Source organism: Vespula pensylvanica, chromosome 6, assembly GCF_014466175.1.
Source record: "Vespula pensylvanica isolate Volc-1 chromosome 6, ASM1446617v1, whole genome shotgun sequence".
Taxonomy (NCBI): Eukaryota; Metazoa; Arthropoda; class Insecta; order Hymenoptera; family Vespidae; genus Vespula; species Vespula pensylvanica.
The window spans coordinates 2,819,886-2,845,724 of record NC_057690.1 but is presented as its reverse complement, the minus strand read 5'-3'; the positions used below and the strand labels follow the sequence as shown (position 1 = coordinate 2,845,724).

General features: G+C 36.1%; 1 protein-coding gene across 3 annotated transcripts in view; it reads left to right on the top strand.

Moving 5' to 3' along the window:
• The window catches only part of LOC122629846 (zwei Ig domain protein zig-8-like), a 142,933-nt gene that overhangs the window by 68,871 nt on the left and 48,223 nt on the right, over positions 1 to 25,839 (top strand). For 2 of the 3 annotated variants that reach the window (XM_043813685.1, XM_043813683.1), the window contains exon 2: positions 1,824 to 1,941. The exons of the other annotated variant lie outside the window; for it this stretch is intronic. The gene's annotated coding sequence lies outside the window, so the exon portion shown is untranslated. The remainder of the gene's footprint in view (positions 1 to 1,823; positions 1,942 to 25,839) is intronic. 3 annotated transcript variants of the gene reach the window in all.

Genomic DNA, 25,839 nt, shown 5'->3' with positions numbered 1-25,839 from the left:
TATATATATATATATATATATATATATATATATATATATATATATATAGATGTCGTTTGTATAATCTCAATGATAGATAAATAAAAGATACGTAATAAATATCAATTATCAAAGTAATGTCTTCAGTAATATCATGAAATATTAATTAATGTATCTAGAGAAAATAAAATGAGTTCTTAATGGATATTTGTCGAACGAAACTTGTAAAATATCATTGTCATATATTTATTCTACTTGAATGTCTCTTTGTGCCGAATTTCACGGGATAACAATGAAGACAATGAATTTAATAGAAATAAGGTGGTCGGAAACAAGGTCGATCGGAGAGGTCAAATGAGTCAGGTCAACTGGGATGACAAAGTTCAGTATTCATATTTTCTGAGGCTATGAGAGAAATGTCGACAGTATTGCACTTAATGATAATATATACTTGATAAAATATCCTTCAGACGTGTAGAGCTACACCAACATCTGTAGCAACGCGTTGCTCGCTTATGCGAACTCGAGCATGACCTGCAGTCGCCGTTGCTTTGTGTCATCGGTGTCGAGAAGAGAAAGAAAGACAAGATTACTACCGTGTTCACTTCGAATAACGCTGCAAAAAGAAACGTCATCGATCGATTGCACACAATGTAATGTCATAGCTCTTTTTCCATCTCGTTTGACAACAATGAAGTGTTTGACACAGTGATTTGAAAATAATTTCGCTATACTTTTCCTCCCTTTTTTTTCTTCGATCGATCTTTGCATTTTGTTCCTTTCAATGTTTTATCAAAAACATGATCGTACATTTTTATTTATCGAAAAAATTAATCGAATAATTTAATTTAATAAATCCAATCAAAATTACATCAGAATAAAAATATTTTCGAAAAGTAATATTTGGATGTTCCTCCGATCGATCTTTCTTTGAATCGAATGCCTTCGATTTCATAACGAAAAAAGGAGAAAAGAAAGAAAGGAAAAGGAGGTCGTTGCTTGCGTAATGCAAAGTAGGTAATTCAAAGGAAATGGATATCGCGAAATGCTGCTTATAGGGATGGTATTGCAGAGGTATTTACAAGTTACGGATGTACCTAAACGAAAGCAATGGCTTTTCATATCTTTACGTGGTTCGCCGCCATTTAGGATATTTCTGAAACCGTCCAGTCCGAGACATATACGAATGGTATTTTCCATTTGTTTTTCTTCTTTTCTTTACATCTTCCAATGTAACCTCCGGCGTTTGTCCAGCCACAAGATAATGACGATCTATGGTATACTCGTTGTTTTACAGGTCACGGTTCTCGATTACACGTGAGTAAACCAACGACATATGTGTATGTGTACGCATACACATACATGCGCATGGTATGTTAGCATCCGAAGCACAAGCGTGCTAGGGTTACTAAAATAGTCGACTCTCTTTATATCTCTCTCGCTCTCTCTCTCTCTCTCTCTCTCTCTCTCTCTCTCTCTCTCTCTCTCTCTCTCTCTCTTCTCCCTGTTCTCTTTGGACCAACGAAAGAAGAGCACGCAACCAAAGGCAACGGATTTTCGTTGGAAAGGGTTGAAGCAAAGCAATGAATTTCGTAGAATTTCCTTTATCGTGGATATATGTAGGATATACAAAGTCGACCAAAGCATCTTTTTTAATAAATAAGTAGGACAAACTTGGAAATTTGGAATCCATAAAGATTCGTATTAGCGATACTTTATGATAATATAGAAAATAATGAAAATCGACTAAAAATATAAAAACGTAGAAATTTTCGAGGTATCCTCTTCTTCTATTAATCTTTATCTCCTTTTAAATAAATTCTTCGTTGCTTTCTTTTTTACAGGTATTGAAACAAGAAGCCGGATCGTTTGGTCTGTCTCATCGAAAGCAAGATTACTACGCGATGACACGACGAAAAGGAAAACGAGTTGCAAGCATTCCTTAAGATAGCTATATCGGAGGTATGCTATTAATTTGAGATTCTTTTTTTTCTCATATTTTCTTATACCAGGGCAATTCATTTTCGAGGTTGACATCTCTCTGGCCTGTGTGAGGCCTTCAACGACAATGTGCCTTGACAACCCTAACGACGACAACGTCCTTCTCGTCCATTGATTAATGTCCACTTCTTGAATGTAAAAAAAATTTCTGAAGGAAAGCTTTGGAACCATTCAAGCAATCAATGACGAACGTCGAAATTTTACAGAAAATTAACGCTATCGGTAGATAAAGAAATTCTCTTTGTTCTTGTCAATCGATATATGCAAAATAGAAAATAATTTCGTTAGCAATAAACGATTGATAAAAAAGAAAAAAATGCAATAAATATAAATACAGTTTTACGGGTCACCGTCGGAACAGAAGGATCGTAGGATTAATACACTTCGTTATTGTATAACTTTATTTTTCGTCTTAAGGACAGATAAAAAGTGTTCTCTCTTATTTTTCATTTTTAAAATAATATTTCGCTCGATCGTTTCTATCGTATACAATACTTCTTAACTTTTTCTATCCTCGGGTTCTTTTACTTTAACGTTCGATAACGGTTGACAGTAGCGTGAAAATTGAATTTATTCGTTTAAATAATACCCCATGGATTAAGAATTATTTTCTCTCGCATTGTTTCATACACGAAGTTGTATTATATTTCTTTATCGATAAAAGCACTCGGCGAGTATTTTTCTAAAGGGAACAATCAATGCGGTTTTCCTACGTACGAACTGTAATTAACGATACGTCAGATACTTTCTAATCGGATTAACAAACCCGTTACGTTCGCTTCGAAAATTAATTGCCGCAATGATAGAAACGAAAACTCTGTACGATTTTATAACGAATCGCTTTCTTTCTTTCTTTTTTTTTTTTCCTTATTTCTCATTCGCACAGAAAATATTGCAATCTTCTTGGTGATTAATGAAACGCCGTCTTCTTCATTAACGATTGATTTACGTACGTTCATAATAACGTGAAATGCGAAAAGGAAAGAAGGAAAGAAAGGAAGAAAGAAAGAAAGAAAGAGAAACAAAAGAGAACGAAAAAGGGATAAAATCTCGCGAGAGCTTTAAATGTTTTTTTTTCGTAATGTTCGTTCGTTCGCTTTCGCGATCAAAGATAGAAAAAGTAAGATAAGAGTAACAAAGGATAATTGTTAATGAGAGGAAAGAATCGAACTCACGGCTGGGTATCCTATTGCCGGACGAAGCATCGTTGGGCGATACTCTAATGCAATTCCCTCGTTATCCTGGCCGCTTCTCTGGCAATTCGTTGAATTCCGAGCAACTATCGGTTTTCCCATTTTTTCTGTTTCTTTTTTCTTTTCATAAAAACAACGACTGCGGCGGTATATTGCTACGAGAATATAGAAAAACAAATCACGTTACGCTGATTATCCGAGTTCAGCTTTATGAATCAATATATTGCTTTCTCTTTCTATTTGTTTCTCTCTCTCTCTCTCTCTCTTTCTCTTTCTCTCCTTTTTCTTTCACGGTAATCTTCCAGTAAACTTTGACCGCAACGACGACGAATTCGAAGAAGAATGTCGTTTACAGAGTATCAAGAAAAAAGAAAGTTGCGAAGTATGCACTCTCAGCTTTAGGATACAAAACGTGGCTGCTCCATGAAGATAAAATAAAGTCGAGAACAAGGCGATGCATCGTCCTTATGCAAATACGTAAAAGTCGATCGTGCAAGCCCGAGCTAGGCAATTCAGAGCAACGATCGAACTTGGAATTTACAGCTCCTTGGGATCTTCGCTTCTTTCCTTTTTCATCAATATTAAAGTTAACGCCATTTGTAAAGATCGAAACCTCGTTATATAACAATGCTGATTGGATGATCCGCGCATTTAAAAATTTGTATTGTTGACTTAAAAAATAGTTTTAAAAAATTCTATCAAAAAATTGATTTCAATGAACTGAGCTCCAACGTCGAAGAAAATAATTGCATCCGAATGTTTGCACGGACGCGAAAAAAAACTTTTTTCCCGTCGACCTAAAATAGCTATGCTTTCGAAACTTTATTATCTCTACGAGCACGGATAAAAGGTCACGTGAAAGTATTTGTATCGAAAGGTCGATCGTAGACGGAAGGGAGGAAGGGACAGAGAGAGAGAGAGAGAGAGAGAGAGAGAGAGAGAGAGAGAGAGAGAGAGAGAGAGAGAGAGAGAGAGAGAGAGGACAATATCGAGCGAACGCGGTTTATACAACACTAATAATCTTTAACCGGAACTCACGGTATGCGTTCGGCTAGAAAGAAGAGAGATAGCTCGTACTTCGTAGATAACGACGACGAAGAATCATCATTGCGTGTCTCGTTAGTTCCGATATATTCTATGATCGATCAGTTCTACCTAGAATAAGTTTCTTATCGAATTACTTTCACTTAAAAAAGTTAAATTGTTCGACGTTCCTTCTTCCTCTTCTCTCCTTTTCCATCTTTCCTTCGTGGAACGTTCTTCGATTAAAATGAAAAAATTAGAAAAAAGGAAGAATACAAAAGGAAGGGAATCGAAAAGGCCGATTAACGCGAAGAAAAAAGAAAATATGTAAAGGCTTCTTTCCTAGTTTCTTTCACATGCTTTCAAAGCATGTGAAATCGAGGTATAGTGTATAAAAAGGGCTAGCAACTCGAATACCAGCAAACGAGTAAATTCGTTCAAGACGAACGGGGGCCAACTTGTGTAAGGTCGAAGAAAGTAGGGGTAGTGGGGAGAGGAAAGGGGATGGTACCAGTAGTAGTGGTAAGTGCATAGGAGGCATAGGATCAAAAGTTCAGTTTCGCGTTAGGTACGGCATGCGAACGATATTTCCGAGTCAGTGATCTGAAGATCACACAGCCGTTAAGCAGAGCCATACCGGCGCTAAAAACTGCCGTCAAAGCCGTCGAACGGTCGAGGACCCGTTTCTCGTCTATCTTTCTCTGCAGTCTTCTCTGCTTAGCAGACTGTATGTAGCCGTTCACTAACGAGAGGAACTCGCCATCGCTCTCGTTCCTTTGTACTTTTTCTCCCTCTCCATATTTCTCTCTCTCTCTCTCTCTCTCTCTCTCTCTCTCTCTCTCTCTCTCTATCTATCTATCTATCTATCTATCTGTACTCTATTTATTTTTTTTCTAAGCCCCATCAGAAATGTAAAAGGCAATGATGTCACGCGAGCTAATTAGATCTTGCTTGATGGAAATTTGACGTAAAGAACACGTCTTATCTTTCTTTGACTATTTTTTATCAAAGGATAGATAAGATTAAAGAGAAAGAATTTGATTATAGTCGGACTGTTTTCCATATTAATGTGTAAACTACAGATGGTGAAAATTTACAGAAACAAGTAAATAACTGGCAAATATCCTTGAATTAACCGGTATTGAGTTCTCTTTTTTTTTTTTCTCAAGAAATTATTTATAAGACAAATATTTTTTCGGAGAAAAAGTTTCAACGGAGAGCTTGCCTCGATGTATTTAACCAATTACACTTGCACATTTATAAAACTAATATTCCGTTTGGCAAAAATATTAAAGAGAATTCTTAGCTCTCTTGCGAAAACATTTTTAGACGTCTACAAAGCTGTAGAAAGTTATACGATTTTATCAAAACAATGAACATATCTAGTTCATAAAAAAATAAATCTTTATTTTTTGAATAATATTGATTTCTTATCTGTATTTTGTCTGAATCTCCATTAACAATAAAATATCAGAGTTTCTTTCCCACAGAATTTAATTCGTCGCAGCGAATTCTAGTGAGCATCACCGACGAAAGGAAATATACGTTTTCCCGCGCTACGTTGGTTTCCTCGCAAGAATACACGACGATACTTTAGTTCGTTTCATTATGGCATCGTAGAATGCGTACGCTTTCTCTCTCTCTCTTTCTCTCTCTCTCTCTTTCTCTCTCTCTCTCTCTTTACCTATCTATCTATCTATCTCTTTCTCTCCCTTTGTGTCAAGTTGGAACGTACAATGCTCTCTCGCATTCCACATATATTTCGTACGAATGTTTCTACGAATTCGCAGTGAGCATATAGTCTATGGGTTATAAACAAATCCCTGGTGTATGCTCGTCTCTCATCCTCTTCGTTTTCTCTCGAACGTCTAGTATGAGAATCATACGAAATGTGGTTCGTACACGAGTGTTTGTCAGCAAGTATGCAGTTAAAGTGGACATTACATGCAATGTAACATACGTACGTACTGAAATAATCTCCAGGCATTTGTAAAATTCGTCATACTTGAAAGATATTTTTTATTAAAAATTCATATTAAAACACGTGCAAGACAATGTCTTTAAAGAGAAACAATAAAAATTGTAAGATTAATTTAATATATAAAGTATGATGATGAATTTTTCCTATCTATCTTAAATAAGTATGAATTATTATATATATATATATATACATATATATATATAAATATATGTGTGCATATAAAATTGACATAATTAAACAATAATGCAATAGATATTTACGTACTATCTATAAGATATGACATTTCAGTTTGAAAACACGATATTTACGAGTGTCTATCGTACGTCATCTCGTGACAAGATGACTTCTATATTTATTTTTCCTTTGTTTCGTACTTTTCGTTTTGTTTACCACAGCAGTAATAACGAGGTCATAGCAGAATGAGCGAGATCGAAATCTAACTATATACTTTTCAATGTAATTATTTTCTTCGTATAAAATAACGTGTAATCATATATTTCATCCGAATCGATACATTATGTAAATTAATATTGTTCCGTTAATTCGATAAAAATCCAATACTTCGGAAATAATTCATCTAATTTATCGTGAAACTTATTTCACAGCTCGAAATTCTACTTACTTAAGAATTTCGTCTTTTCTTTTTTCCATAGGTTTTACCGATCGTACCTAATAAATATAACAGTGAATTCGAATTACTGCTAGCAATACGATGCGGCTTTGGGAACATCGTTTATCTTCGATTTACGGGGATCCCTTCCTTAAGAATATCCATTCGGAACCAAATACCTACATACGTATCTTTTCTACGTTAACACGAGGACTACGAAACGTTTAAAATAAACGACCATGTTGGTCTAACGTACTAACTTACATTTACAGACAATGAAAAGTAATCGAGGGAGTCGTTCGAAGCAACAGCATAGGGTTGTTCGTATGTATACACATTTGGAGGAAAGAGATCGTATATCCCATTGACGAATAGCCAATGGAAACGCACGATAGTTACAAGCTCTTGGTCGTTCCACGTTGTAAAATACACAGACATCTCTCTAAATTTAAAAGTATACGAGCCTAGACTAGTGCGTACGAATGTCGCATCTATTTTGCGTTTCACCCTCTTCCCACAACGTCCATCAAGCTATCGCTGTCTTGTAGATGCAAGGAAATAATAAAAAAGGATAACCTGTGGGGTTCATGGAAGACGAAAGAGGGAGAGTGAAAGTGTGTGGGGATGCACGAAGATAGCGATGTGGGTCACGGTCCTGGATAAACCGGTGAGATTGAATTTGTTCCGACGAGAATACAGAATACATAGTTTAATTAAAACTCTCTCTCTCTCTCTCTCTCATTCTTCTTCTCTTCGTCTATATTCATTGAGAAAAAAAAGAACGTTGCATTCTATGCAGATTGTTATTTTTTTTTTTATTATTATTCCCTTTTAGCTGTCACAAATGTGTCGTTTATTTAACACACATTAGATTTACCAAAATGAACTACCTGCTATATATTCTATTCTAAAAGGATACTTAATATTCTGGAATGGATGAATAATCGATGCACCAACGAGAAGAGTATGAAAATTTTACGATTTAATTTATTTCATCGGGAATAGTCCATCTTCAGCTATGCCATTAAATGTGAATCGTATTGTTGGCAAATGAAAGAAAGAGATATCGCGATGTTGGTATCTCACGAGAGTCGATGCCTCATGATTCTTGTATTTCCGTGAAACGTTGACAGATGGTATCGAGTGTATATATGTATGTAGGTTCGATAGAAATAGCACCCTTCGTCGATCGTTCCGACGAATCGTGTTCGCCCGTTGAAAGACAGTTTAATCCGTTCCGTCGAATTATAGTGTAACAGTCCGCTAACATACAAAGATATTGTCTGTGTCTATGTAGTTGAAATTGTCATGTGTGATAGTGGTCTGTAAATACGTCAGCTCGCGTTGAACGCATTTCTCGCGGAATAAAAATAATTATAAGTGAAACGCTTGCTTTTTCCCACGTATCCAACGAACACTCGCGCGAATTTATTTCCCGATTTATTTGTCGCTTCGCCGTTCGATGAAATAAAAAAAGTAATCTGTAATTTTTTTTTTGTTTACTATACCTACGCCCGAATTTCCTCCTCCTCACCCCCTTTTCTTGTTCTTTTTCTATTTGTTTTTTGCATTTTCCTTTCTTTTTTTTTTTTGGTCTCTGTTTTTTATTTCTGGATTTTTATTTGTTTATTTTTTCGAATATTCATTCAAAGCTCACGCAGAAAATCAAAACGCACACAGTCCGTTTCGTATTGCTCTGAAGAGAACGTCCATTCCGAGATTGGTCAATGGTCAAAGTGACGAAAAGACAACATCGTAAAATTACGGACTTTTCTCCTGGAATAAAGCAGATTGGACACGCGAGTTGCGGCGTTGATTTACGATTGAAAAAAAATGGCTGACGAACGAGGCAGGATTTTCAGTAAAAATCACGTCCTAACGAGTAGGACGGACGTTGTCCGTCAAAAATATTATAAGACAAAATCGTGTCGAGGAACATTATTTCTCGCGAGCAATAACATCGCATATTTCAAAATTCATTATATACTACTTTATGTGAAAATTAGCCTTTTTATTGAAGAATTAAACAATTGATTACATTTATTAAGATTTACGTTCCTTTTTTACTATTCCAGCTGAATAATTGCTACGACGTGGATATAATGTTGACTATTAAATATAATTATATTGTATTAATATGATTCGCGTATTTCTAGTTCTTGATCGTTTAAAAGAGTGCTTATTGTCACTATTGTGCAAACACGGACTGGTTAATATACATTATCGGTAAGCTAACACGCGTGTGTTTCCACATAGAAGGAATAGTGGTAGAGAGAGAGAGAGAGAGAGAGAGAGAGAGAGAGAGAGAGAGAGAGAGAGAGAGAGAGAGAGAGATAGTCCAGTTGGGTCTCCAGCGTTCTATACTCGTGTCCGTATCTCGTAACGATCTCGTGGTCGTATATCGGCGTTCGCGGTGGTTTGGTTTAGTGCCTCCGGGGAAACGTAGCTCTCGCGCGTGTCATGTCGAATCGACTAGTACGGTTAGGTGAACTACCGAGAGTTTCGATTGTAGGGACATTGAGATAGAGAGAGGACCAGAAACCGATATTTCTCTTCGACAAAATCAGAGCGTCATTAACGAAAATAACAAAACTTACGAACTCTTAAAGTGCAATGTGTTAATAATACGATAAATTTATTATTAAGAAATGAAACTAAGATGGATAAGATATATAAACGATATTTTCAATATTAATCAATCAACGTCCTCGTTAAATACAGCTCTGATTTTTACTTACATTGATAAATTTCAAGAGACTTATATTATTGTTATCAAATGTTTTTTCAAAGATTTATTTTTCCAAGAGATAAGTACTCGTACTTATAAAAAAGAAGAAAAAGAAAAAGAAAGAAAAGGAAAAGAAGAAAATATAAAAATAAAGTCAACTATCACTCGTTTAATACGAATAAAATTACAAAGTAGAAACCATCGCGTTCTCGTTAGACTATACAGAGGTTATTTCTCGTCTTTGCGATTGCTGACATCTCGGTATTCGAAGATTCTTGGTAATTACTAATTAGCTGTGCGCAACAAGACCGTGCCGTTCTCGAAAGCTTTGCCAAACCGTCTAGCCGTTGGATTTAACGGCAAGAGGGATAGATTGGAAATTCCATGGCGTTGATACGCGAAGGTACAACCCGACCCATCCCACCTTCTCTTTGCTAGGGATATCTCGGAATATTCGGAGTACGGTTCGCGGGCGTGAATTATGCGCAAGGATGGGAGAGTATGCGAAACGATGCCGAGGACCTCGAACGCCGTCCATTATCGATATCGAAGCGAGCTACGTGGACGACGACAACTACGAGGACCGATAGCGCTACTCGAAGGGAGGCTAAATTTTGCCAGATCGCGATAATACGACCATTAATCCAACAGGACTGTGTCGTTACGTTGTCGTCGTCGTCGTCCTCGTCGTCATCGTCGTCATCGTCGTTCTCCAACTCCAATCTTTATCCCTTTTATATCAAGGATCGTATGACGTAAAAAATAAAAGAACTATCGAGAAAGATGGTTTTTACTTTGGAGAAGAAGACAATTTCAAGATAAACAATATTTCGTTCGAACGAATCATTTTTAATCTACCATAGTATGTAAATCCTCGATATTTTTCAACTCTACTCGTGGATACTTTGGAATTAGGTCAAAGGGATAGGATACGATGTCGAGGACCGTTTTTAACTTTGAATCGTTACTTGTTTTTCACTCGCATAATTCTTTTGATAAAAAGAAAAGCTTTCTATGAAGGATGATGATCGAGAGAAGAAACGTTCTCATTTTTAGTATTACTAAATAATACGAATTTGATAATTTAAAATCGTTGAATAAAATATTAGGTAGATAAAAAGCATTCGGATTTTATTCGCCAGATTATAATACAATATAATAAATGTATAACGACGTTATACGGCGAGTATTTCTGTGATACTTTTACTATAGCTATCTCTCGCGATTATCATCCTCTGTTATCATAGTTACATGAAAGAAAGTAATAAGCGAAATGATATCCTTAAAACTTGAGAACATTAAAGTTCCTATATAGTTGTCGACAGCATTGACTCTTCTCGAGTATCCCGTCGAGGAAAATACCAGTAGATAAGAAAGAAGGATAGTAAAGAAGAGAGTAAAGATTTAACGAATGTGCACTTGTATATCTTTGAAGAGTAAAAGGTATCTGAAAATGTTTTGAGGAAGAACAGAGAAAAAGAGAGAGAAAGAGAGAAAGAAAAAAATTGTACCTCGTACATTTTATTTAAATAAAAATGACGGGATATGTCGACAATACATTTTTCTCCGAAGTATTCGAAAATCTTTTTTCTTTTTCTTTCTCTTTTTTTTCTTTATACTTTCTATCGAATATATCTGCCATAGCATCTCGACGGATTACCGTCGAGAGTATTGAACTGGAATGAAAGTAAGAAAAAAGAAAGCATTGGTGATTTAAAGTAAAAGGATTTTCTTCTGCTACTCCTTCTGAATAAGGCAGAGAGAGAGAGAGAGAGAGAGAGAGAGAGAGAGAGAGAGAGAGAGAGAGAGAGAGAGAAGACACTTTCAATAGAAATCGAAGAGAATTTCTAATGACGAAGTCTTGTATTCGATAAATACAAATTGATGCTTGCGTTTTAAACGGTACTTGTAAACAATAAAGGGAAAGAGAGATAAAAATAGAGATAGGGATGAGCTTTGAAAGGAGATAGTACATAGTTCAAGTCAGTATAGACGTGAGTGATCGTTTTCCTGTCATCAAAGATAAGATCCAAAGATCGAAAATAATAAGGATGTTTTGGTAGAGAGCGAAGGTTTATTGTAAATGGTGAGTTAAATCGGACTAAAAAAGGGAAATGATTTGAAATGAAGAATATTATAAAAGTTCGAAAAAGATTAAAGTCGTAAATACGAGCGAAAGAAAAATAAAATAGAACGAGAATGGTAAACGATTATATTGAATTGAATCAATTTTTTTTTTTACTTTTTTATTCGATAGGAAATTTATTTAAATGTTAATAAATCCGACAAGTCGATCAAGTGAATAGTATGAAAGTAAAGTCAAATCTTTATTGACATATTAAATAAAACTAAAACGGTGGTGAGAAATATGGTAAAAGAATGGAAATAAAACCGCTTGTATTCGTTTCAATTATAAATATATAAATAAACAAATAAAAGAGAAGAAGAAGGAGAGAGAAAAAAATACAATCGTTTGGTAGTCCACAGGTGTGTCGTAGTGCGGTGTTTAGCTCGAACATGAAGCCCCATTACGTTCAGAGTTTACGATGGGTGGGCCACTCGCCGTGTAACTTCACCATATTCCCGACTAACATGAGAACAACGACAAAATATAACACGGCGTGTCGTTATAATTAGGCTACCCATTATGTTTACCCCGTCCATTAACGTCATTAATTCGACGAGCGCAGTTTCACCTGTTCCTAAGCTGACGTTAAATCGCCATAACCCTTTCCTCCTCTCAGCCATGGTTTCGTAATGCCTCGCTCAGCTCAACCAGCACTCCTTTCGATCAATAATTTCACTTGCATTGAATACACCACTTTTAGAGGGTTAACGAAAACGATTAAGGGACCTCGTATCAACTAAATGGTTCCACTTAAGATTGATAAAGGCCTACGATGGATAGATATATTTTCACTCTTATATATTTCATGTGATATCTATATAAATGAAACGATGTTGTTGGAGAAAAAGAAAAATTATGAATAATGCGTATATATTTTTAACTAAATACAATGCAATATTTTTTCGAAAGAAATGCTTAAGGAGAAAGCTGAGAAAGGTAATTCATCTAAGTAAACGTTAATGTATTTAAGCAAGTGGAAGAAAAGGGGATATACAGAGAAAGAGAAAGAGAAAGAGAAAGAGAAAGAAAAGAGAGAGAGAGAGAGAGAGAGAGAGAGAGAAAGGGACTCAAAAAAATAACCGCAAGGGGCCTAATATATTTTCATAAAATTTTTAACTCGCCGTACTGAGCATGCGATATTACGAGATGCTAGAAAAAGTCTTTCACAAGAAGCAGTCATAAAGAGCCTCTTAAATATCTAACGAGTTTTAATGGTCGTGCACTGTCTCGTATGGCGGCTATGAAATTATGAGGGAAGTCGAACGGCGCTTTAACGTCTATTAACGGCTACCAGCTTCTTTTGGCACGCGAGCTTTCTTCCTTTTACGAAATGTTTTTCCGGACGATTAGCAACGATGCCCGTCACGTCGAACAAATTGCAAGCTTTAGGAACACCGATTATGCCAACCTTAAAATATCGCAACTACGTCGATTCTGCCAAGTTTTAAAAGACTTAGGAATAAAGTAAGAATTCGCATCTCTGACATTCTTCTTTATTTAATGATCTTCGATAAGAAAGTAAGTTCGTTAGCGTTGTTAAGTTTGTTAATTAAACGACGACAACGAACGGATGCTAAACGAAGGAAGGAAATATCATTTTCAAATAGCAAAACCTTCCTTCATGATAAAAGTTTAAGTCGTTCTCAGTTTTTCATAATTAATGGGAATTGAATTTTTCAAAAATTCAAGAAACGAAAACGTCGAATTAAATTTTATAAAAGATTACTATGCGGTCGTTCTCTCTCAGTTCAAAATCATAGTGAATCTGAAATTCTTTTATCTTCTCATTTAATCCCTTTTCACTTTTCTTTCTTTCTACTCTCGCAAAAGAATATTTACTTTCGATCATGAAAAGTAAAATAAAATAGTAATTTTCCGGGACGAGTACGTCGTTATGGGATTGACGGAACACGCTGCATCTTCTCAAACAAGGACTATAGTTCCCTTCCTGTTTCACCATTGGCTTCGCTTATTTCGACCTTTGCGAAAAGAAAATTCACGCGTTGCAATGTTTTCCCGTAGCTTTTGTGTATAATCCCGTTATCGTGTCATTTCTACATTGCCGAGCATTCTTTCCATCTTTTTCCGACTCTGTCGCGTTGTATTCTCCGTTATTTTTCCTTTTCTCTTTTTCATCTTTATTTTCTCTTTCTCTCTCTCTCCCTCTCTCTCTCTCTCTCTCTCTCGTTTCTTTATTTCTTTTTGTTTTTATTTTTTCCAGTTTTCTCGTCCGAATCACACGCAGAGAAACACGAATTTCATCCCTCTATCTCTCTCCTTTCTCTCTCTCTCTTTCTCTCTCTCTCTTTCTCTCTCATCCTCTGTCTCTCATTCTTCGTCGTATGTTTCACGCGACTATTTTTTTGTTTTTCCACGAAAAATGATATTCCAGGCAGAATTTTCTCTACGTAGGTATATTCGTGAAAATATAGCGAATACGTTCACACAAGAGGGAAAAGAAAAGCGTTATATCTTTTTTGTTCGTTTTTCCTAGCTTTATTCTTTTCGAATTGTAAACGCTCGTAATTTCGAGGATGTCAAGTAGAGCCGTTACCCGTTACCGTTATCGAATGATGAATCGCGTCTAGCACTAAACGTTTGCCAGTGTGTAAATTCGATTTTCATTTAAAACTGGCAAAGCTGTAGTTTTATCTCGATTGCTCCAAGATGTAGACGATAAATCATACTTTTCTTTTTTCGAATCTTATTCCAAACTCTCGTGAATTTAATTCATCGAAATACTTAAAAGTTTCGTTGGTCGTTCTGTTAATAGACATTGCCAAGATTTATCAATTTAGTAATATAATCGCACACCTAAATCACATTGTTTTAATCGAATTTATTACGGTCGAGTTTTTAAGACGCATATTACGAAATTTTTCTTCGATAATTGTATTCGATATTATTCTATACTTTCTATAAAAATTATTTATTACATTTTAGAAGATAGATTATCAAATCAGGGTAATTATAATCGAGTAAGTAATTTAACGTAATATGTATAGAAAAAATAATAATACAACAGATCCGAACATAATCTTTAATTTCGCCCATCTATTATAGAAGACCGCATAAGTAGAAATTACAGATTAATGTCATTTAGTATTACTTAATTTGATTGAGAATGAAATGAAATTAAATCGAATTAGTTGATCGTATATTTGGCGTCGACTGAAATAGACGTACTAATCTGAACGGTTCCAAACGGTGAAATTTTATTTGGAATGACATATAATTAAATTAACGATATTTGACGTTTAATTATCACTTGACATTCATTCATAAAATTTAACGTAACAATTGATACCTCGATGTCGAGTGATTCGTGTTGATTCACTCAACACTTTTCGATTCTCGTAAATTTAATTAATAGTTAAATTCTCCGCTTTAGTTAAATACGAGATGGATTCAGTTAACTACATCTAATATAACACAGTAACGCATGAATCGCGTATGACTTATTTCATATCCGTTGGAATAGATATATTCTCGCAACGCAGTGAAGGTAGCATCCAATTGCGATGGTTATAGTTCGTTAGACGAGGTAATCCCTAAGGTCTCTCTTCGGAGATTTCGTAGAGAAGTCTCTCTTTCCATCTTGCTTTCTCCACTGAAACGTGTTAGTATCTCTCTTTCATCGTCGTGGATGCTCACGAATGCCGAGTTTGTCCCGAGAGTTCTACGATTTAATATACGAGCGTGTCGCCTTGATATTCAGTGGACAGATATTAGCATGTAGAGCGGCACGTCGAACTAAGTTTCACGATGGATTTGCCTTTGTATGTTGGCAACGTCGTCGTTTCGGCCGAGTGAGAAAAGCCAACCGACGAATTTCACGAAGTCGATCAACCGTTGTTCCCTTTACGGTTCGCTCAAAGAACCTAGATTCTCACTTAGTTCACTTATCTCTTGCAATTAGTTGTTTTCGTAAACGGTAAGCTTTAATTGAATGTATCCTCCATTCATCTCTATCTTGTCTTCCGTATTCTCTGTCTTTCGCTCTATCTCTTCCTTTCTTTCTTTCTCTCTGTCTCTGTCTCTCTCTCTCTCTCTCTCTCTCTCTCTCTCTCTCTTCGTTCTTCCTATCATGAGATTAACACTACTCGAATTTTCGCGCCGCCGCAAACATAATTTATAGGAGACCAACACCGGTGCGACTATCAAGGTAGGCCGAGTACTTCAACGCGAATCCTAAAGCTAAATATAGGACACACTCGGCACGCAAACGAGATCCGTATCCGTGATAACCCTCGAGGCAAAGCCTTCGAGCTCTTCTTATGGAATGCTTCCTTCTACGTTCCATGCGGAACGATCGTGCCTAATACCAGAAAATTAACGTCTCCATTTGGAATTCCGTTCTAGGATCGACACGGACCTAGCTATTGGTGGCTCCTTTCTCGCCGAAATATCAAGGAGGTTCGCAAATCAAAAGTAATAAGACTTGGTGAGGTTTATTAAACCACCGTTATAATCCAACAGCACGAAAGTCTTCACTCCATTGCTTTACGTTCACGTTCGTGTCGAAAATCGACGGAAAAGTCGTCCCGAGGTTTCTGGTCTTTTTCAGTTTCCTTTTACTTTCGTACTTTGTCGTATTGTGCAAAACCAAGAGACCATGATTCAAATCCCAACTTGTTTTTATCAGGATTTTCTTTAGTCACGTAGAGACCACGCCTCTTATCCTTTTTCACTCTTTCAGGTCAGTAAATACAAAATGTTAAGAGTTTAGAATATATATTTTTTTCAAACCGATGTAAAACACTCGATCTCGTTCTTTTTTCTTTTTCTTTTTTCTTATCGAACATAAAAACACATGTAGAACAACATGCATACTGAAATGTAATAACTGGATATGGACCAGATACAAAACTTCGACAAATTTTTCAAAGCATATGATCAAAGCTTAAGCGATCAGTATCTACGTAGCACAAAATGGAGCATATTAGTTTAAACAGAGAAAAATCTTTGAAGCTTTTAAATAAAAGAAAAAAAGAAAGATGGAAGTAATAACGTGATAAAAGATGAAAATCAAACTCTGCTAAATTTACGAAAAAAGAAAATAATACCGAGATATTTTCTATGGATTGTCGAAAATACAAAAAAAGCTTTGAAAAGATCGAACGAAAAAGTACCCCTATTTTCTCTCTCTTTCTCTCTCTCTCTCTCTCTCTTTTTCCTCTTACCATCAGCTGACCGGCTGTTTTCGATAAGAGTTTGCGCGAGCGCGCTTCCGCGAATTGGCTATCGTTCGTGGTTTACGTCGGATTAATTGAAAACCTTTTATCCGAAGCTTTTTTCTCGCCCTGCGACAGCCATGACCAGGCTTGGGAGTGAGGTCGAGGGTGATTTTTTCGCGGATCGCTCGTCGCGAATCGAGCGGATTAACGAGACGAAGCCATCGGCATACGAACCAACGCGTTATTTGGTATGATATTTTTTTCTTTTTTTTTTTTCTTTTTTTTTCGTTCATGTTAGTACATACGTATACATTCCCATATCGAGATCACTGTGCACTCTTGCGGCATTTTAATACAAAGAGAAGCAACAACGAGAATACATTTTTTGCGGATTTGTACAAACCCTCAAGGTCTATCGCCATTATTTATTATAAAATAATGTTTGATTTTGTTTCTAGATCTTTATTTTAAGGTACGTTAAAATCCTTGTTACTCGTACATATTCATAACATATGAGATTTTTTAAAATATACAAGAGATATTGCATCGGCAAATACTTCCCGTTGTTATATTTACATCGATGAGATTGACTATGCATTAGATGCTAAACGTCATGCGGATTATCAATCCGACGAGCTTCAACAAATCCATAGATTTACGATCTCCCGGAAAGCCTGAAAATACTAATACGTTGTCTCTGGCATTTTCAAAATTAGTCGGATTGTAATTTAATCGAACGCACTGATAGCTTCTCGCTTAATAACTCTAGCCGAAACTGACCCTTATAAATCGTTCGTTGGAAATTCGAAGTGTGATTTCCTCTTTCCCTCCCTTTCTCTCATTCTCTTTCTCTCTCTCTCCCTCTCTCTCTCTCTCTCTCTCTTTCTCTTTCTCTCTGTCTCTGTCTCTCTTTCACTCCCACTTTTGACGATGAGCGAGCAGGGTGATGGATTCGAATAAGAGCGCTTTGAATATTCGAAAGTGGAGCCATTCGAAGGACTTCGATCCCGATCGAATCCCGTCGAATCCGAAACGAGAATCGTGAGCTGGAAGATTAAGCGAGCCTCGAGAGAACTGTTTGAGCGGTTAATGAGATTCTTCCAATGAGAACTACATTAAAACGATTCAATTTCAGCAGAGAATGTCAATTCGAGAAGAAATTTTCTCTTCGTTATATCACCCGTAATAGGAAACTTCTTTACCGCGACATTTGTTTTCCTTTTTTCCTTCTTTTTCTTTTTTTTTTTTTTTTAACACGTATGCATACCTACTGATTAAATATGGCATCCTTTAACTAAAAATGTCATATAATATTCTTTTTTTGTACGAGTACGTGCGCGCAAAAAATGAGCAGTGTAATACGATAAACTTGAACATTTTTACAATTTTTACGAATATAATTTACAAAAATGATTGATGACGTTAATAGTATTATATCTTTTTAAGCGTGTTTGAACGTAGTATTCGGTAAATGAAGAAAAGAAATTTAACTAATTGTTTCTTGATAGGATACTTTAGAATATTTTTTCGAAACATTTGATACTATTCGCGGTCATTCAGAGAGGAAGGAAAAACTGGAGCTAGTAGAAGAACATTTCCCTTTCCAATTTCCAACTATTTCATATTCAGAGGCTCGTATGATATTCAGCACTGAGACATTAACATGTAAAGGGTGTACCGAGAGGAACGAAGAGAGAAAGAGAAAGAAAGAGGGAGAGAGAGAGAGAGAGAGAGAAAGAGTGGTGAGATGGTGGTGGTGGTACTCGGTTGTTCGTACATAGTTGTAATAATCCCATTAGAACGTGGGCGAAGGGTGAATGCAGAGTAAAACAAGGGTGAGTAGACGGCCTGCGGCCATCGTGCCGTTTTCTGAAGCATATATATACAATCGAGAACAACCAACAGAATCAACAGGGAAAGTTAATCGCCATACTCTTTGCTCAAGAGTAAATCTCGATGGTTTTTCTTCCTCGTTGAAGCTCGTAAACGATGCTAAACGAACTAATACATATGTATATTTTACAGTACGAATTTTTAAAAATCTACATATAATATATACATACATTCCTTTTGTTTCCTTTATAAGTCAAATTTATTACGGAATTAACAAGAAAAGTTTCTCGATTTGAGATCATCAAGTGAATCGATAAAATAAGTTAAGGATTAGTTGCATCACTTCCGTTAATCCAGTTAACGATAAATATTCATAGAAGTTGCTCCATCGAAATGTAGGATTATTGCGAGGATCCTATTTCTCGGATTACTGACGGTAAACTCCGAGATCTAGAGCTCGGTTTATTTCATCCTTCCTTCCACATTAAGATCAGATTATTCGTAAAATGTTGTAAGATCATCGAGGTACGGAATGGTAAAAGCTATCCGGAACGTTCGATTCGATTTTGACGAAGACTAGAGGGCGTCGGGTGTGACTTTAAAATGGAGATTCGTGAAATTTATGGTTTTCATTTCTTGGCCAACGTCGGACGTGTTGTATGTGCTGTACGTGAGGGAAATATTCTCACCGGTCAAACGACGACGAGTACGGTGTGTTGTTCCTCTTAAGAGGTGCACGCATACGAGCAGTCTGCGTTGGTATGTCTAAATAACACGAGTCCTAGTTCTGCTCGTCATGATAAGAAAGAGAAAGACGAATGATATCTTTGGTATTTGGAAAGAGAAAGAGTGGGAGAGAGAAAAGCATATGGGAAAATGCTGAGAGTAAACGTGCCTTTGTACTATGTTATTCGCTCGTTTCTTTTATTTATGTTTTCTTCTCACAGTCTGAGAATAGAAGAGAAAAAAAAGAAAGAAAGAAAAAAGAGAGGGAGAGAGAGAGAGAGAGAGAAAGAAACGACTGCTTGAAACGATGAATCCTTTGTTTGTGGTTTTTAAAAGAAGTTAGGAGAGGGAGAGGGAGAGAGAGAGAGAGAGAGAGAGAGAGAGAGAGAGAGAGAGAGAAATAGTCGAAACAAAAGTTTTATTTGGTACAACCCCGTACGCCACGATGAGCCGAGTCTTTTCACATTTCACTTTGAACACCCCGAGAAACGGAAAAGGAGGCACAATACAGAGTCCCTTTATTTTTCCTGGAGAAACCTCATGAGTTTCTTTAAGCCCACTTTTTTCTCTTCCTGACGTTTCTCTGTATTCTGTCGGACCTTTAACTCCGTCTTTGTTATCAGTACTGACTGTGTTATATCGATGTAACGATAAACTCAATAATAGAAAAGCTATCAAGCTTTAATTTTATTTTTTTTCCCTATTCGAATCGAATCATCGATAATTAGATCACAGTACCACTGATTAATTCAGGAAATACAAAAGTTTGAAATTTTGCTTGATTAATTCTTTCGAACGAAAGTTCGATATAATTGATTAACTACGCTCATTAAAAGGAACATAATTATATCTAACAGTAGAATTAATTATTCAGGCAATAAAATAATACGCTAATATTTCATACGATGATCACTTGTAAATAAACAATCGACCAACGATCAGCCATATTAACTAGGTTATTGTTTTGAGTTTTTTAAAAATCCGAATAAATAGAGAAACAAACAAACAAACAGACAAATAAATAAATAAATAAATAAATAACAAACAAACAAGATGAAAAAAAAGATCAAAGAGTAGATACTTCTTTTTAATTTAACACGTACGATGTACGATGGATCCCGTCAAAGGATTCCGATCTCGAGAGAAACGAAGAAAAACAAGAAGCAAGATAGTGGAAAAGACTCTTGGAATATTTTGTGCTACCGGACCACCTACAGCGCGTGGAGGCAAAGTTGAGTTGAATTGGGTCGGTGGTGCTCTTTCAACGATCGATCCCGAGATAGCCAAGGCTTCATTCTGCCAAAGGAAGTTCAAAGTTCATCGCTCGTCCGCGTTCCAAAGACAAGACTATCGCTAGGACATAATCAACGTAGTTCCCAGAATCAATCGACGTACTACCTCTATTCTCCTAGGAGAGAAGGATTATACTAGTCTACTCTCTCTCTCTCTCTCTCTCTCTCTCTCTCTCTCTCTCTCTCTCTCTCTCTCTCTATTCTACTCTTTAATGAGATATTAACTATCTCTCTCTCTCTCTCTCTCTCTCTCTCTCTCTCTGTCTCTCATTCTCCCTCTCTCATTAACTTTTTTCTATTTTCTCACTCTCAAGCATCGTATTTTATTCCATTTCACCGTGTAAACTGTCGTAACGAAAATAAGGAGAGAAACGAAATTACATTGTCTTTCTCCATCCTTCTCTCTCTCTCTTTCTCGTCCTCTTTCTTTCTTAAATAACGCTTAAAGAATCTTCAGTTATTTAACCAAAATGTCATTATGTCAGTCCATGTATAAACTAGCTTTTGGAAATAGATATGACGTAATTAGTAGATGGTATAGTATATGCTTACTAGAAATTGGATGTGCCTATGTGTGTGTACATGTGTGTGACGTTAGTATAAGAATAGAAAAACATTTATTCCTGAATATATTAGAAATAAATTGTTTTTATTCGAGTAATTGATTCATTGGAATAAAAATTATTTAAAGATGAAATTTTCAAGAATTAATTTAACTCTTCAAAAGAAGAATATTGACTTTAACCGAATACACGTTAAAGAATAACGTGTGAATGTATTTTATGTGCCAGTAGAATAGTTAAGGGAATGGGAAAGGACACAGAATAAAGCGAAGAGTCCTTCGGGAGATCGCTCGAGAAAGTAAAAGCGATTGCCTCGGTGCAGAGGAAAGCTGTCTTCTTTATTTTTGCTTTTGGCACCATGGAGAAAGATACTAAGCTTGAAAAGAAAGAAAAGAAAAGAAGAAGGTTATTATCCGTTGCAAAGCGTCCAAGGTTGGAGATTGTAAAAATAGGGGCAGGTCTTCTCATCGTTATGAGAAGTTTCTCATAAAAGAAAGAGGGAATGAGAAAGAAAGGAAAGAAAGAGAGAGACAGAAAGAGAGAGGCCATATTCCAAAAGTCGAACTCTATTTTTCTTTCTTTTTCTTCTTCTCATATGCGAGAAAGCCGAACTTTGTATTTCAGAGAACCTCTAACTTCGAAATCCTTAACAGCGGAAGTAGGTACGCGGACGAAGTTTGTTTTTCTTACTCTGGGGAAACGCAAAATGATACGACTCTGATGTAACGACAGATGGCTGAAAAAGAATTGAAACGGTTTTCTTTTCTAAATCGAAGTTCTTCGATAACAGGATTCGAACGAAGAAACACGATAGATCGATTATTTCAAGGAAAAAAAAAAAAAGAAAAAATGAAGAAAAAGGAAAAGATCAAAATCGAGTTTCATTAAAGAAATCCAAAGAGAAATAATATATCTCTTTTATGGCAAATTACGAGAGTATCTCGTAAAAAAAAAAAAAAGAGAAACAATATTTATTCATAATTTGACCATCATATTTCAACAATTCTTTCTTTCCTTTCTATTTTTTCCTTCTTTGTTTCTCTCGTGTAAAACATAGGAAAAGAAAAATATTGTCCCTTCTCTGTATTTTAAGGGATGTTATCGTACGCAGTTAGATGCTAGTCGGCAACCCCTCGGTCGATCGAGACATCGTGATAAAAGCGTAAAAGCAAGAATGGACGGAAAGTGCTGGTCGTTTTTTCACGGCCCTACTATATGGACAGATGTAAGCATCTCGTACAAGCCATTTCGAGGGCAACGTGTGAGTGGAATCAATTGGTGAATATAAGAGGGTACAGTAAGATGGAGTTTCCATTAAGCACAAAGAGAAACACGCTGTTTACGATGGTTCGTGATGCTTTTCTTTCGAAATGTGCGTCTAAGATAACTAAGAGGAAATCTTTCGATTCGATCAATTTCGTTAACGAACTTGTCGGGATATTTCATTTACGCAGCAATGTTATATCTCTTTTAATTAATTTGTCATAGACTATGTACTTAATTACGTCGTTATTATCGGTCGACCATCGATCGGTTAATTAAACGAACATGTTCCTAAATTAAATTTGCTCATCGATAATAAAAAATTAAAGTACCTGTACGTGATGAAAAAGTCCACGTAATTACATTTCGTAGAGTTCTCTATAGGATACTCCATTTCCACGTTCTCTTCTCACGTTTATAATTTCTCGTCTATCCGTAACCGAAGACGAATAAAAATAAACGAGCTTGTGTCGAGAAAAAGACAATCGTGCTAGACGATTCTCTCTGAGTTTCTATGGTAGAATCGCGTAAGAAAGAAGCGGATGATAAACAACGCTCATCTTACGTGCAAGATAAGAATGAATGCAAATAACTCAGCGAGTAATTTTCTAGGAACGCGTGAGTGAAATAAATTAGCGAGAGATATGAAACAGTATTGTTTTGAAGTATCGATGTGATGGAGAGCTTCCATTAAGTTTTAAGCAAAATGAAACGGAGACAGTAAAGGTCGCTATCCGTTCTAATTAACACATTCGTGATTTCTTTGTCCGATGGAAACAAACGATGTTGGTTCGTAAGCTTCTAAGTAACTTGTCACACTAAGCGATCTTTTATTTTAGGGGTTGTTAAATTTATATTCTCTTGTAATTAGTTGATTAAAAACATCGCGATTATTTAAGAGTATAAGATACGTTATTGCGATACGATATTTGTGCAATAGACAAGGTATCATTTAATAATAAGTTCTTTAGAAAAACCAATATCGTGTTCTAACGTTTTCTGAAAAAAATTCAACATGACTGAGTCAACGAAATTTAAAAAAGTTTTGATGTTTCCTAATAAATATTTATTAAATGAGATGTATGTGCTAATGCAGAAGCTTTGTATTCCTCAAATTCGATGTGGATACGATTATCGAGGTTGGAGTATTTTGAAAAGGGTCTAAGAAGCATTTTCGATACCTGCATAGTTACCTTTAGGCTATCGCCTAACTTTACGGAGAAGTTCGAGTCCAAGCGAATAGAGACAATGAGTTGTAATTAAGGGAAAGATGAATCTTACGATATAGCGTTGTCATTTTCGAAAGACCCGCAGCTGCTTTCCTTGGCTATGTTCTACTCGAATAGCTCCATCCCTGTGATGATTAACGGCACTATGAAATCGATGGTTTGTCTCCGTATACAATGTTTGCAAGTATAAGCGTTCGTACATGACCGACTTCAGTCAAATTTACGAGATAATTCCCATGGAAGGCGATACACATCTCGTTAAACGATCAACGAACGCGAATAATTAAATTCGAATAGTTAATGCATGATTTTAAATTAAGAATTATGTCTAGACAAAGGAGAAGGATATTTCTCAAAAAAAAAAAAAAAGAGAGAAGGAAAGATTATAGCCCAAGGGAAAGTATAGCGATCAAAATGAAAAAGATTTAACTAGTGATTAAGTCATTTCTTCCCTTTTGCAATTGGATATAACCAGTTAATTAAACTTCTTTCACGCGATATTTCGAAGATCATTCTTTGAATTTTTTTCACGGAAAATAATTTCTTCTTATCCAACAATCATATAAAATTTCAAATTTTTACATTATTCAACTCGCCTTGATCGCTGAATTTAAACTGACTCAAGTACGCTGATTAGAAGGAGGAGTTCGAAATTGTTAGAAATACTGTCTTTCTCTCTTGTGTCAAGTTTAATGTAATTTTAGAATCCATAAGAGGCAACCCACGACGATGCTCTTATGACATCTTAAAACGAAGTAGTAAGAGAGTAAGAGAGTTAATACAAATTTTCACTAGACTGCTTTACCATCTAGCCGCTTCTAACTTTTGATATTGCACCTTCGAGGCTAGTACCGTTACTAGTGGCAGCCCTACGAAACAATGAATATATCGTGTTGCCGTCTTCAACGTGGTGCCAAGGATAATGGGTTGAAAGCCTTGCAAACAATGAGACCCAATCGTATTATACGTTGAACGAATTTGAGAAAGGAGTATTCTCTTAGCAGTACTAGACGTACATAATATCGACCCATGGCATAATGTATAACGACTCGACGCGTAATTTCGTATGCGTGAGCGAGTTTACTGCAAGAAGCGAAGCGTGTCGAGTGGAAATGAAAGAAGAAGGAATCGTTGCTGAGACAGAAGACGAAAGAAATAAATAGAAGAGAAAGCAAGCGTAAGAAAAGTAGAACGAATGAGAAAAATAGATAGAGAGAGATATAGATAGATAGAGAGAGAGAGAGAGAGAGAGAGAGAGAGAGAGAAAGAGAAACGAACAGAGAGAAAGGAAAAGCTCATAGAGTTGGATAGAGACACAGCATTGGTTGCTCGGCACGTGACTGGAATTCCTTTAATCTCTTTCTCTCTTATATACGTTTCTACTTGTGCTACTCATTCAGTCACTTCAGCATACTTCAACTTAAGTAAGTACATACGCGTGACGAACTTGTTGGCTAAAATCAACGCATCTTCGGCAATTCTGAAGGAAGCCTGTTAACCTAAAGCAAACTGGAACGAATATGTATATATAGAGTCGGTAAGATTTCGCGAATGAATTTCCTATTTTCCGTATCTATGAAATCGTGCAAAACGAACGTGCGAGGTCGAGGACAAAGTGACTTTTATTTTTACAAGTATTCACAAAAATGCTGATTGCGAGAAGTGGAAAACGGCGCCGAGGGCTCTATGACATCGATATTTCTCGATCTAACGCCCCGATTCACACTCGTTTGCTCGTTTCCTGAATGCTCGCTCTCTCGAGAACAGCTGTTTCAATGAATCGAACTTAGAACAGCTCTTTTTCTTTTTTTTTTCTTTTTTTCTTTTTTCTTTTTCCTTATAAAATCGTTCATGCATAAAAGAAGGTAACACGAATCTTCATATCTTTTGAATTTGCCTTCGTCTTCTTTCTATAGTTTTACTCTTTAAAAGCTGGGTTGTGTGTAGTTTTCCTTTTTATAGAGAAAAACATTTATGTAAGAAGAGAACAAAGAAGGAAGATAGGAAGTTTACAAAAGATATGAAGAGGTACGGGAGCTTTATATTGCTTTCTAGAAACAACACCAACGCGTATGCACGAGCCATGAATTTATTTCAATTGCGAAGGGCACCA